The following is an 11355-nucleotide window of genomic DNA, read 5'->3' as shown; positions in this document are numbered from 1 at the left end:
TGCGTGTTGCAGTAGAGTTTGTTGTGAGATATTGGAATTGCGTGTTGAGTGTGTCTAATCTAGCAACTGGCCCTACTTTTCATTCTTAACAAGGAAAACAAATTGGTTGGCGATTTAATGACCTCTATACCACTTTCCAATCAATAACACTTTATGACTGAAAATTGTGTATTAACATTTGCAAAATATGTTCTCTTGAATCGTATTTGTAACAATGAGACCAAAAACAACAATTGAAATCAATATTTTTAAATGGTTGCAGATGTACAGGATAAATCTGGTTCAAAGGAGTAGCAGGCGTTTAAAGAGTTTCTGACACCCCCTGATCCTCAGCCTTCTCACAGTCGTAGCACTCTTTGCATTAATGAGAAACACTCAGTACATAGTACATAATTAAATGGGTTGACCTTATGGAATCTGTCAAGATCAGTTCTTCACTCCCTAGAAAAGGTATCACGTTGAGTATACGATCACAGCTTTATTTATGGTGGGTTTGCAGATTTGGCCTTCTTGTCACTTGGTCAATTATATATCTGTTAAATGCACAAGTTTACTAACATCTTCGCTAAAATTTAAAAACTCAAATGATCTCATGGATCAGCTCTATTTTATTGTTTCCTTCCTTATGGAATCAAAATAGTCTGGCCTTTGTTAGTTCAGTACAAGGTGATATTGTGTTTAGGTAAATATTGTCATTGTAATTTTAGGGAAAAAAATTAATGACTAGGAAGATTTTTGAATGAATATATAAACATAAGAAAGCAGCTGTAGATCAAACAAGCAGTGTAACAGCTGGCATCAATATGTGCTTTGACACTTTATGCTATAAGCTGTTTAACACATGTGTAGGATTCTGAGCGAATCTCATGCCCATCTTATTATGATTCCTTCCTGGTAAGTGAAGGGTATTTTAATCTTTAATTTGAAGTTAACACGCACTTTGAAAATAAATCAAATCAATGTTTCCTGGTTCGGATTAAGATGTAGACTCCTTCAACAAGGTGCGGCTGTAAATGTAAGTTTGTTTCACATCTCATCCTGTAATAAAACAGCATTAATATCAAAGTATTTATAAATTAATAATGTTGGATGGATTGTGCTGTAGTTAGTTTACCAAATTATCTTCTACTTTAAAAGGTCAGATTCCAATTATATATAAAGAGTGTGAAACCATTTACTTGGAAGCATCTCAGTCAAAATGCAGATTGTCTTCAAAGTTCCTTCAGAGCGCTTTATTTCTTGACAATTTTATTTTACAATATGTCCTTGCATTATTATTTCCCATTAATCCTCTGCTGTTGCTGTTGGATAAATTTACAGAGATTATATCACACACAATGGCATTTTATAACATATAGACTCTGTATCGTACCAAATGTACAGAGCTGCCTGGTTATCAAATCTGGCATAATTTATTGGTTAAAAAAAAATGGAAGTTGAAACAATGCTTCCCACATGAATTTCACATTGTGGATTACTTTAAAAGGGAGATGCAGGATATTGATTGCAAGAAAATAAATTAAATTTCATTCAAAGCAAGATAAACTGTTCATGATTAATATTTTAAACTAAATATATTTACATTGTTGCAGATAAGAAAGGGATTTGATGTAATAGGATGATTTTATTTATAAAATATATTTGTGTTCTCAAGCCTGTGAATAAACCAATTCGTCAGAAAGTTCAAATATTTCATTGACCTTGTACATTGTCAGGATCAAGGATCATGACCCTGGACCACCTATGAACATGTTCAACTTTTAATTGTAATGTGTGTTTGTTTCTGAGTGAGGAGATATGGTCATAAGATGACTCTGGGAGTAAATTCTGGAATGGGCACCCTGGAATGTCACACTTGAAGGCATCAAGGGTACTTCAATGGGACAAAGGTGTTCCAAAGGGATTAGTATTGGGTTCACTTTTGTTTGTCATTTATATAAACAATTTGGATGAGAATATATGAGGTATTGTAAGTAAGTTAGAGGATAACACCAAAATTGGTGGTATAGTAGACAGTGAAGAAGATTACAAAGTTATCTAAGATTACAAAGAGACCTTGATTAATTGTGGCTTAGGAATGACAGATGGAGTTTAATTTCAATTAATTTGAGGTGTTGCGTTTTGGTAAAACAAACAAGGGCAAGACTTATACAATTAATGGTAGGGCCCTGCTCAGTGTTGTAGAACAGGGTTCAGGCACATAATTCTTTGAAATTTTCATCAAAGGTAGACAGGATAGTTAAAAACGAATTAGCACACTTACCTTCATTATTCAGACCTTTGAGTATAAGAGTTGGGACATCATGTTGAGGTTCTACAGTACATTGTTGAGGCCTCTTTTGGAGTACTGTGTGGAGTTCTGGTTGCCCTGCTTTTGGAAGGATATTATTACTTTGGAAAGGGTTCAGCAAAGATTTACCAGGATCTTGCTGGGAATCGGGGGTGGGTGGGATGGTGGGGTTGAGTTATAAGGAGAGGCTGGATAGGCTGGGACCTTCTCACTGGAACATAAGAGTTTGAGGAGTGACCTTATAGAGATTTACAAAATCATGACAGGCATAGACAGGGTGAAAAGCAAGGGTCTTTTCCTTAGGGTGGTGGAGTTCAAAACTAGGGGACATATTTTTAAGTTGAGGGGAGAAAGTTTCAAATAGGACATAAGGGGCAACTTTTTTTTTGCACAGACAGTGGTTCGTGAACTTCCAGAGGAAGTGATGGATGCAGGTACAGTTACAACATTTAAAAAGAAACATTTGGGTAAGTACATGAATAGGAAAGATCTGGAGGGCCAAATGCAGGCAAGTGGGACTAGTTTAGTTTGGGAACATGGCCAGCGTAGACTAGTTGGACTGAATGGTCTGTTTTCATGCTGTATGACTATATGACAAACTGAACTGTAATCTCCTGAGTGTGAATGTGATTGAAGAAAAGACAGCAGTCTGGGTGAAGCATGTGTTTGTGCTTTTCGCCTAAAATGATATAAAAATTAAGGGGTTAAAAGGCAGTCTTAAACACGGCGTGAATGTGTGTATGCATATTCGTGGGCTGTGGTACTTGTGTGTATTGCCTCCATTTGATCATTAGTGTACTGTCAAAGTCAAAGTCAAAAAAACCATCCACTAGTCACAACTGTTTTGCAGGTAAAAAACTCTCTCACTCAGAGTGCTGAAAATTAATCAAAACCAAACGGGACAAAAGAATGACTCTTTCATTTACTGCTATAAGGCAGCTAGCAAACCAACTTAAATGGACAAAAGAATTACAGTTAATCTTTAAAGTATGCATACTTTGCAAAATAGGGAGCTGGAGGAACACAGCAGAACAGGCAGCATCAGAGGAGCAGGAAAGCTGATGTTTTGGTTGACATTTTGTTCCTCCAACTCCACACTGTGTTATCCCTGACTCCAGCATCGGCAGTTCTTGCTATCTCATACTTTGCAAAGTGATGCATTTTGGGAGATCAAATGCAAAAGTAAAGTATACTATAAATGACTGGATCCTTCAGAGCATTGATATACCAAGGGATCTTGAGGTCCAAGTCCACAGTTTCCTGAAAGTGGCAGCACAGGTGGATAAGATGGTAAAGAGATATACAGCATGCTTGCTTTCATTGATTAGGACATTGACTATAAAAGTTGGCAAGTCATGTGCAGCTGCATAAGACTTTGAATAGGCCACAAATGGAAGGCTGTGTGTAGTTCTGGTCACTGCACCATAGGGAGGATATGGAGGTTTTGGAGACAGTGTAAAAGAGGTATCCCAGGATGTTGCCTGGATTGGAGTGCATTAGCTAAAAACTTGGATTGTTTTCACTAGAATGTTGGAAGCTGAGGAGGGACCTGATAGAAATACATAAAATTATGAGGGGCATAGATAGGTGGATAGTTGGGATCTCTTTCCCAGGTTGGAAATATCAAGTACTAGGGGCATAGGTTTGAGGTGAAAGGGGGAATGTTTAAAGGAGATGTGCGAGGAAAGTTTTATTTTCACACAGAGAGCAGTAAGTGCATGGATTATGCTGCCAGGGGATGTGTTAGAAGCAGATGATTGCAAACTTTAAGAGGAATTTAGACAGATTCATGAACAGGCAGAGAATAGAGGGATATGGACCATGTGCAGGTAGATGGGATTAGTTTAGAATGGCATCATTGTCAGCACAGACATGCAGGACTGAAGGGCCTGTTCCTACTGTACTGTTCTATGTCCTTTCCCAGAAAGGGTTGGATATACTCACCAACTCATGGGAGGCCTCGGTCTGCCACCAACCAAAATGGAGAAAGTTCAATCAAGAAGGCACCAAACATATTGAAAGACTTTGCTGGGAATAGGTAACAATGAAGGCAAGATGATGTAGAGAGCACCAAACCTCCCTTAAACTCACGTACACAACTCTTCAAGCACGACTTATAACTCATACGGCAGAGTCTAGAGATTGTGCATTGGGCTTCGAGCTATTTCAAAATCTATTTAACTGAGTGGAAACAAGTAATCTTTAATCCTGAGTAAGAAGGAGGAAACAAAAAACACATGATGATTATGACACACAATAATGCTCATTTCAAGTTACACTTTGATATAGATTAGTAATAGTCAATTCATGCACAATGATGAATGTTAAGATGCTCAGATTGCTATACACAAGAAAATATACAAAATAGACTTGTATAAAACTTGTAAAAAGTTGTAACATCCAGCAAAGTGACGTTTAGCCACAATTCTTTCTATGGTCTGCAATAGTTGAATAGTTTTTAATACCTTATCCTTCTTATTGGACTTCTCCCAATTCTCCCACTGCCTTAATTCCACTTTTATGTGGTGGGAATCTAAACAATGTTGTGAGCTTGAAGACAAGCATGAGTAAACTTAGATTGGCCTTTGGTTGCTTAACCAACCAAAACAAAACATTTTAGCGCAGGGTTTCAGCAATCTGAAAGTCAATCCAGTTTGGTCCCAGGGGAAATGTTGGATCTATATGGAAAAATGAACTCTGTTAATACCAAATTACTGCATTTTGGAAAATATTTAATGTGTTAGCTGTAAACTTGGATAGCAATTATACCCCCAAATGTATAAACATACAAAGGTTAAAATGCTCTAATCTTGCAGTTACATTTTGCTTTTTTTAAACAAAACATCCTTCAACTTGAAAAGCAGTTTTATAAGAAGATGGATTGAAATCTCATGTATGCCATGCGGAAGCTAGCATGCCATGGAACTAAGTTAGTCCTTACAGATGAAATATTGCATTTGTAATCACCTGGATGCCTACGATAGCTTTCTGATTATTTGTAAACTGGAATATGCTACAGGTCCAAGCAGTTAAATTCAACAATTAAAAACCAGTAAATTCGATTTACAAGTAGGATGGCCAGCACCGAAGACCACCAGAACAGGACACCTTCAAAACCTATGTTGAGTGACAACATTGTATATGCAGTCACATTGTCATATTTGGGGATTCTGTGCGATTCGAGAGATGGGTGAGGGGGCTGGGGAACTGTAGGGAAAAGTACTTAAATAAACCTGATTTTTTTAGGAACAAGTATAGGTCCGTGCTGACCCTGGAGCTAGATAGGCTTAGTGTCAAAATACCAGATGTAAAGACATCCAATACCAGACAGCGGACAGACTGGCTGAAAAACAAACATCTGGCCAGCCCATATAAGGTCACATAAGAAGCCCAATTTAAATGGTACATTTTAAGAAATATAATAGTAATTGGATTATTTTACAAGAAATTTAAATACCATTTTTGGAATGCATTCTGACACAGTCTGAAGTGACAAGGCCTTTGAGCAAAGCAGTAAGAGAAATTAATACACATTGTAATAGACGAGTGCATAAAATTCCTAAAGATTGTATAAGCTGTAAATAAGAATGTAATAAAGATTACAGAAAAATCCACACCATTTCTAAATTTTCCAGGCTCCTTTATCCATTATCCAAAAGCTATGTTGCATACATTTGTCTGCAACTCATATCATCAAAGTTTTGCACTTTTCCTTAATCAAAACACAATCTTTCAGCCTATATACCTGAAGAAGCAATCTGGCCTACTTAAAATAGACAATCTGATACTGGCCACCATTTTGAAGTTTGGTAAAGAAAAGTAAGTTTGAATTCAACTTTGAAATCTATTTCACGGCTACATGAAATTAAGTAATTTTCTCCATTTCTTGCAGGATTAAAGTTCAGATTTCATCACAGTCATATTGCTAGCACTTGTTCCTGTACACTAATCCTCTGAGGAGACAATTAATGCTTCAGATTCATAATCCACAATTAAAAGCAGTGATAAACCGATGCAGTTAATTACACATTGTTGTTTCTTGAGCATTAGTTGTGGTCCTGATATGACATTAGACATGTTCTAAGAACATTAATACTCAATAGATAATCTTTGCCATTTATGAATATTATTTTGATCTTCTGCAAAAAAAAATTAATTTTTGATTATTTTAAATTTAACCATCTGGCTGGCTTTGATTTGTGTACAGTAAGATTAATCACATGGTAATATTTGAAAGCCAGGCAGGTGTTTTTTGTTAGTACATGTAAAGATGAATGGTTGCTCTCGTATCAAAATATAATCCGAGCTTTATTTTTATATTACAGTAATATATCAGATGATTTTTTTCAAAAGGGATAATGGTTGACCTCTCCAAATGATTATGACAACATAACACAGAATGAAAATTGCACAAGGAATCGGGCACTGGATGTCACTGACGTATGAAATTACTTTCCATGTTTCCAGATCAGAGTGCTAAATCATTTAAGAAGTGGTACACATTCAAAATGCATCTGTTGACCCATATTCAATCTCCGGGTAACAAGACAGAAGTGATTATTTTTCCAAGAACCAGCTACATTTTATCCCCTGGCGTTAGCTCATAAGCCAATATAGTTTCTGATCTATGAAATTTTGTCACAACAAGGTAAACATGAAATGCCTCCCCTGTGCAAGCACCTTCCATTTCATCTCCAAACCAACTGTTTCATTCTCCTTAATGAAATACAACATATCTTTGAAATATTTATTTTTCTTTTCTTCTCCAACATTCCGCCAGAAATGAAACAAAAAATTATGAACCACTTGAAGACTTGCAGAAACAAGTTCCTAATTTTCACTTACAACAAAACATTTACATGGCTCCTTTCAGATTGCATGTTATTGACTTTCAGTGCCTTTTGGAAAACTGGTGGTTGTCTCTTAATGTAGGGCACGTTGGTGATAGGAATGTTAACAGCAGCAATGCTTTCATTGTTGAAACAAAGCATGTTGATTAGATGGTCTCAGTCAGAAAATGAAGATGAATTCTTCAAGCTCCACAGAAGTGTCATCTATGATATTGCCAGGTCGAGCTAGGGCTGAGTGTATATGCAAAGTAAATCTTCCTGGAATTATTACATTTTAGATATTGTACATGGGACCATTTGTGAGCCTCTCTTTTAAAGAAAAAGCAAAATTCTGGATGCAGTTTGTATTATATAATATCCTTTTAGTCTCAAACCAGATTGGCAAAAATGAGAAGGGAGCAATCTGAAGAAGCGTATTCGAATAAAGGAAGATTACATTTAAAAATGTGGAAATATGTTTTCTGATTATTATTAGGTTTGGTATGGGCTAAAAGAGAACATTGACTCTTCAGATTCCATTCATGCATATAAGAAGCAATTGTTATTTTAAATTTTGTTTTAATTTGAAGTAATACTTCTGACATAGAAATGCAATATGTATTTCCTTCGATGTATGTGTTACCTTATTTTCTTGGAGGAACATAGTGTTTTAGATGGATTGAAGATGATAAAATTCACCTTTGTTTGATACTGAAATTTAGACATTTACTATAGTTTAGTCACTGCTTTATCATTTCTTGTTCCGGTTCTTAGATTTGCACTTTAACTTTTTTTTCCAAATCAGATCCATTTCAGCATATTTTTAACATTGCCTGGTCATTTTCAAAAAGTACAGGCTGCCTCATCAGTTTTGGCAGGTCATTAAGATGATGTATGTCTGGTATTTTTGCATGCTAACACTAATATAGTTTTCTTATATTTACATTAGTTGAATATTACATGCAGCTGTTTTATATTTGTATGATAATATGCAAAATCTTATCCAAGTCTAGCTACAAAGATTTTACTAAACCTCACAATCTGTATTCCTTTGAGATAAATGCGTTGCTCCTCATCACACTTGGGGTATTTTATTGTTAGAGTCACATGAAGGCAATTTTGTATTTGATTTTTTTTTACTTCATAAATATTTTATGTATCACAACGTGCCAAAGTGTTGTGTGTTTCTTTTTGTGCATTCATTTTAGGGGCTTAAATGTTCTAAATGTTAAAATGATAACAAAGAACCTCAGAGGTCTTTGAAAATTTACTCTGAATATGTCGTTAAAAATCACTTTGAATAACCCAAATTACATTTAGGACCAAGTTCATTTGTTTATATTTCATCTTAAAGTTGATTTTCTTGCTTATTCAAGTTTGAATGGAACATTAATCGAAACATATATTGATTGCTTATCTGTAAAATATACAAGGATTACAATTTCAAAATAGTTGCACAAATAATGGTTAAGTTGCTCTGATAACACAATGGTTACTATATTTATTCAAAATACACCTGTGCAGTATTGTAGCACAATCATTAATACAATAAATGAAATTACTAAAAACAGCAAAGACGACAATTCAAAATATGATTGTCTAAATTATAGTCACACATGATAACCTCTAGTTCAGTGTTGTATTTGGGGCAGAAACCTGATAAGCATAGTGAAGCATTTACAATGTCAGTTACTATGTGGTGCAGGAAGGGAAGTTGGGCGATAAGCAATTTAATTAGAATGAGACAAAGGAAGGCGATGGTAGATCTTGTGGCCAAGATACACTTAGATGGCATGATGGTGGTTATAAGCAAGTGGAGGAAAAGGCAGGATCATGGCTCAGACATACGTATCCTGGAAGAAAGTTAGATTTTCTGAATAAGTAACAGCACATGGACTGCTGTGATTCAAGAAGACAAATCACCACCACCGTGAGATTGAATAATAAATGCTGAAATAAATTCTATGAATGATTTTCTTAGAAAGGCAGCTGACCAGTTGGCCCCAATCATAGTGACAAAGAAACCCATCAGTACTCAGTGGATGTAAGTGCAGGAAAAGAAGGATTGAGGGAGATTATGATCATGGAGAAAAGGATCAGGCAGTATCTTTGCTTTCCAGATGATCTTGAAGAAGTGGGAAGTTCTGGTAGGGGAGATTGAGGGCACTAGTGCTTAAAGTGGTATGACTTGTTCTGGTCTAAACATTTGTCTTCCTTGGAAAAAATGTCAGTCTGGAGGTACAGCAAACAACGAGTGAGGTGAATAGAATGTTATCATTCGCTGTTAGGAGAATTGAATACAAATGTGGGTGATTTTGCTTCAATTATACAGGCACTGGTAAGATTGCTTCTGAAGTACTGTGCACAGTATCGGTCATTTTACTTAAGGAAGTATGTAAATGCATTGGAAGCAGTTAAGTAAAGGTTTACCAGAGTAAACCAGAGATGGGCAGGTTGGAGAGTCTAGGTTTTATCTGCTGGAGTTCAGAAGAGTAAGAGGTGACTTGATTGAAAGATATGAATTCTTGAAGGGTCTTGATAGGGTAGTTGTGGAGAGAATGTTTCTTCTTACAGGAGAATCTAGAAGTAGATGTCACTATTTAAAATGAAGGGTTTGCCCTTATAACAGAGATCAGGCATTTTTGTTTTTGTTCTGAGGGTTAAGACTCTTTGGAACTCTTTCCCTGAAAAACTGGTGGAAGCAGATTCTTTGAATATTTTAAAGGCTAAAGAGGATAGATTTGTGTTACGTAAGGGGGTGAAAGGTTATAGGAGTAGGCAAGAATATGTATTTGTTGTTACAATCAGATCAGCCAGGATCACATTGAATGGTAGAGCAGACTCAAAGGGCTGAATGGCCTACTTCTGTTCCGGATTTGGGATATTTCCCCTGACCGTGCCTGGCCTGCTGTAGGTGTTAATTTGGTGTCTCGGTGTGCCGTATAAAAGACTTCCCGTACCGAGCCGTGGACAGATCCCTACTGACAAACATGAAATGGCCTAGCATGGCAAGGCATGAATGTTTGAGCCTGCAGGTATGTGCTAACTGGGTGAGCACTAAGACAGTAAGTGAGTAATCCTGGGTTTCAGCCTGGTCTAGTCCATGAGCTGGGTGCCTATCCCTTCGCATAAAGTGTCTGTGTAGCAGTCTCTCAATGCAAGTTACTGGCATACCTTACAATACAAGTGTGTGCTTCCTAAGTATCTTGCAAGTGGACTGGACTTGTGCCGTGAGTATCCTGAGAGGTTGGCAAATGCCAGATGCCAATGTCCTTGTACGAGGCTTATGCCTGTGTCCCCTGAGATGTGGTTTGAGGCTGAGCAACATGGAGGGTCCTTGCAGCCAGTGGTGAGCTAAAGTTGTCAGTTACCCACTCTGACTTTCATGTTGAGAAGTTTTGACATCTCGCTTGTTTGACAGGTTTGGTAAGGAGAAAGCTAAATATTACTGAGGTGAGTACTGCAGTTCATATGGCATTTAACAAGCTGTAACCCCCTCTGTTGGCGACTTGGCACTGCCTAGCCTGATAATTGCCATACAAATTGCTATACATGTGCAAAAGATGCAGCGAGATGCTGCCAATGTTGAGGTGGGCATCCCCATATTTCCCGTCCGATTCTGCAGTAAATCAAACCACATCACTCAGACCCCTGCAAAATTCTGCTGATTCACTCTTTCTCCAGAGATGCTGCCAAATCTGGTGATTGTTTCCACTGTTTTGTGTTTTTTAGAGCAAAAGAGAAGATTGGCAAAGGGTGGAAGACAAGAGAGGTTAAATGATAGAAGGGTTGATAGTGCAAGACCAAAGAGAGTAGTAATGGGACCAGTCAGAAACCACTCTGTTTCGAGTAGCTGTAAGAGGCAGACAGCTGAATCTAACAAAAGATTTTTTGATAATTAACTGCATTTGTCTCTATGAGTAGGCTCAACACTTTCCTGGAGAGGGCCACAATACTGCTGTCCTAGCAGGTGAGGAAGTTGATGACAGGCACCCCTCTACTCTCCAGGCCCTTTTTACACTTTTGTAGATTTTCCTTTCCTGGAATGAAAGACAGCAAGGTAATGGGTGAGATCAAAGTGGGTGACATAAATGATGGTGGGTGAAAATTGACGTGAAATCCTGAATGAGGAAGTAAAACAGTACAGAAACTATGCAGGGCTTTTGGTCTGGAAGGTTGGTGGCCGGTGGGTTCAGGGGAAATGTTGTAGGCCATTGTGAGAGTGGCAGAGCATGA

The sequence above is a fragment of the Rhincodon typus genome, chromosome 15, assembly GCF_021869965.1.
Source record: "Rhincodon typus isolate 14 chromosome 15, sRhiTyp1.1, whole genome shotgun sequence".
NCBI lineage: Eukaryota > Metazoa > Chordata > Chondrichthyes > Orectolobiformes > Rhincodontidae > Rhincodon > Rhincodon typus.
This window is presented reverse-complemented; position numbering follows the sequence as displayed.